Below are 4,670 nucleotides of genomic sequence, written 5' to 3'. Positions count from 1 at the left end.
GATACTCTGTACACCTAAATAAACTTGCAATATTTTTTATTTTCTAATTGTAATGTTAAATAGTTTTTTTTTCAAATACAGGTAACCCATTTTTAATAAAATAGTTTTAATTTTGTTTGCAACTATTGAATATTAAAAAAGATGTTTTGCTTTGAAATACATGAGCCTATTTTTAATAGAATAGTTTTAATTCTATGTAAAGTTATTAAATGTTAAAATGCATTACATAGTATGTAACTAGTAGTAATATTTGTATTCTAAAGTAACTCTACATTTCTAATGATCTTTTCATATATATTTTATATTGTAACCTTTAATATCTATCTTCACTGTCAAATCTAATATCATTTCATCTACTTTCAATATTTTTTCAAGTTTGATTATTTAAAACAAAGCGTTTATTCATTTTGCAAAGTTTACACTCTAGAAGCCTTAAATTATTTGAATGGTCCAATATATACGTTTACAATTTCTTTTAGGTGCTTGGTATTTTGATATATGGTTTTGAAAATTTGGTTGTTCAAACATTTATTTAATTGATTTGTTGCATGAATTCAGTAAATAAGTCTTAGAAATCTTGTATACCTTAAATTTACTTGTAACCTCATCAATTCATTCATTTTTTTGAGAGGTTTCATCTCATATTTTACAAATACATTCATAAAGAAAAAATATTATTTCTTTTAAAGTGTTTGAAAATTTAGTGTAGATATTGTAAGACTATTTTTGGTTTAACGTGTACACATATTTCGAACTGATTTTATGAACTCACAAAATCTTTTGCAATGAATATTTGAACTTGGAAGGCCTTCTCTACTTTGAATTTATACCTTTATTTGAAAAATTTAGTTTTCAGATTGTTTTAATGCTAATTAGACAATTTATTTTGTCTGTTTAATAATTTTTTTATTTTTCCTTCTTTTCCACCTGCAAGCAATATCTCCTAATTATAGCAAAGAGATTGTGTTATTGATTTTGGCTTGACTTGCTGGATCTTGGAAATGAATAGTTTGTTGGTTATTCATGAACATCTGCTAATTTTGATCTAGGTATCTTAATCCTCTTCTTGAAAAATATGAATTAATTCAATCTTAATTTAGAAATAGTAACTATTGCATTCTTGTCTTTGAACTCTGAAATATTTTGACTTTTCTTAACAAGACATGGATAGGAAAAACAAATCACAGTTTCAAGTCAAGAAAATTATGTTTGAAAAAAAGTATAAAGCTACAATTTCCCAAATTGGAACATACCGCTACCAATATTGGGTGAATTGGCCATGTTGGAATTTTTGCAGCTTCTCATAATGACAAGTTGACATGTAGATGCATTGATGAATTTCTCAATTTTATGCACCCCTTTAAGGTAAAAATTTATAGTTGGGTCTTTTTCTTTCCTTTCAAATTGAAAATTGAAAAACCTTATTGCACAAGAGTTTCAATTCAAATATAGGACTCAGTCTAAGAGTAGTTATGAAAATATTCCCTAGCATTGGATACACACTAGTAGAGGAAATTCAAGGATTACACGTAGTTGTTGAAGGAAATGGCTCATCCCTACAAACAATAAATTCCCAATAGTTTCACCACTGCAACCTTGTAAGAGGGTTCCTTATACTTGGTTAGGAGTGGGCCCAGATTCTATTGAATTCTCACATTAAAGTGTGTGTACAATATCAAAAGGTGCATAACCCTCACACCCATTACCAAAATTTTAACACAATTACTAGAAGTTTTATTCTTGCATGCGTTCTATTTTTATTTTTTCTTGTAACAATAATTTGTTGGCGATAATTGACATAGTATAAAGTTTCATTGTTGGGCTGCAAGTAGACTCAACCCCTTTGTCGCTACAGCCACTATTCAAAATGTAGAGTCCTACAGTTATTTGAAAAATCATAAATCTAATTTCACTTTTAGATTGATGATGTCAAATAGAATCAACTAACACCAAACTATAGGATATTCTCTGTAAGCAAGGATTCAACCTGCTACTCATTTTGGTGTTTATTCCGTCAGTAATTAAGACCGCACCTGCGAATTTATGCACCATGTCTGCTTGCCGTGTCAACTTGTCAAAGTTTGTGATTTATTATTTTGAAAATAGTGGAAAACAACCTGTAAAAGTACGAACATTTTTTGTTGATTAAGGCTTAAGAAGGTTTCGCATGCAAATCGGTGACTTTGTGGTTCTTGCAGAGTTTAACGCTTCTCCGACAAATGCACATCAAATACTGGAAAAAATTACCACCGATTGGCATGTTTCATAATCACACGATCGCCTATCGGCTTTCCGTTGCACAAAAAAAACCGTGCAACTGCTAGTAATTAATTAAATGAAATTGGAAGTCAACATGATATTAAATTTCGATTAGTTATTAGAGTCTAACATACATTCAAGTGGCCGTTGGTTAAGGCACTGGTTACACAGTAGACAAAATGGCCCGCCCCATGCCATGTCTTCTCCATGCTCCCCATGCCATGTGTACGGTTTGATTGGACGTGGTGGCTCTTTCTATCATGCACATCACATCAGTACCTGCAGTCTGTTCAACCTCTTTTCTCCGTAAAACAAATTAAATGCTTTGTTTTTGTTCTTTTGGAATTTATTTTTTTCCAAATCATTTTCATTTTAACTTCTATCTTTTACAATAAAATTATTTATTTACTTAAAAAAAAATTAATTTAATTTAATTTATTTTTAATAAATTAAAAATGTTAAGAAAATTTAAATATAAATTAATTATTTTTTTGAAATAATTAAATTATTTTAACTTGTGTAACTTATTATCTTATAATATGTTAAATATAAAATTATAACAATTAAAATTATACAAATTATTACGAATTAAAATAAATGATTGTTATCTTTTTTATATTAATCTTTATTAATTATTTTTATTATTATAGTTTTTACAAGATTAGTACTATATATTATCAATATAATATGATAATTTTGTAGTAAAAATAAAAACTATAATAATCAAAATAATTAATAAAGAATAATATAAAAAACCATAACAATCTTTCATTTTAATTATAATAATTTGTATAATTTTAATGTTAGTCTTATGGTTAGGGTTAGGAGGTTATGGTTAGGATTATTGTTAGACTCGCAACCTGGGATTATGGTTAGGAATATCGTTATGGTTAGGATTAGGATTTACATTATGGTTGAGGTTAGGCTTAGATGATTAGGGTTAGGGTTAGTTTTATGATTAAGCTTAAGATTTAGGGTTATGACTAGGATTATGGCTAGGGTTAGTGTTGATGTCATGGTTAGGGTTAGGGTTAGGAATTAAGATGAAGTATTAATCCATTATAGATTTTTCTTTTCAATAATTTATTTTTTGACATAATTATGTAGATATCAATTACATTTCTACCATTTTAGGGATCTCCAAAGATTAATAAGATTCATTCCAAACTTTAGAGGAAGGAATATGGTTATGGTTAGGGTTAGGATTTACATTATGGTTGAGGTTAGGCTTAGAGGATTAGGGTTAGGGTTAGTTTTATGATTAAGCTTATGATTTAGGGTTATGGTTAGGATTATGGCTAGGGTTAGTGTCGATGTCCTAGTTAGCGTTAGGATTAGGAATTAAGATGAAGAAGCATTAATCATTATAGATTTTTCTTTTCAATAATTTATTTTCTAACATAATTATGTAGATATGAATTATATTTCTACTATTTTAGGATCTCCAAAGATTAATAAGATTCATTCCAAACCCTAAAAGAATCTTCCTCATTAATAAAAATTAATTAATAAAGAATATAATCTTTATTAAAAAAATTAATAAAGAATAATATAAAAAAAGATAAAAATCATTTATTTGTATTGTATTCATAATCTTTTCAATAAAAATTGTAATGATAAAGAATAATAAAAAAAATGATAACATTCATTTATTTTAATTTTAATAATTTTTTATAATTTTAAGTATTATAATTTTATATTTATATATTTCAAGATAATAAGTTGTCACAAATTCGTACAACTTGAGTTGGCCTAGTGGTGGAGAATTTGTGCTCTTAAAAGAGAGGTCACAAGTTTAAATCCCACAAAGGGGTAGGGTATTTACCGGCTTTGGCCCATTACCAATCAAAAAAAAAAAAAATTGCCACAAGTTAAAATAATTTTTAAATTTCAAAAAAAAAATAATAGCATTGTTATAATTTAATATTTAATATATTTTAAGATAATAAGTTACGACAAGTTAAAATAGTTTTATTATTTAAAAAAAATAATAAATTTATATTTAAATTTTTTAAAATATTTAATTTATTAAAAACAAATTAAAGTAATTTTTTTAATTTCAACCCTAAAAAAAATCTCTTAAACAAAATTTTTTTTTTTATTAAATAATTTTATGATTTATATCTTTTAAAATATTATTTAAAAAAAATTATACATATCTTTAAATTATTTGTATTATATTATTACTTACATTATTTATAATTTTGTTGTAAAGATACAAGTTAGAATGAAAATGATTTAGAAAAAAAAACATTCCAGCATTTAATTTGTTTTACAGGGAAAGACTGATGTGACGTGCATGAAAGAGAGAGCCGCCACGTCCAATCAAACCGTAGACATGGCATGGGGGCATGGAGAAGGCATGGCATGGAGCGGGCCATTTTGTCCGCTGCGTAGCCAGTGCCGTTGGT

Source organism: Cryptomeria japonica, chromosome 9 (assembly GCF_030272615.1).
Source record: "Cryptomeria japonica chromosome 9, Sugi_1.0, whole genome shotgun sequence".
Classification (NCBI taxonomy): domain Eukaryota; kingdom Viridiplantae; phylum Streptophyta; class Pinopsida; order Cupressales; family Cupressaceae; genus Cryptomeria; species Cryptomeria japonica.
Note: the sequence above shows the minus strand (reverse complement) of the source record.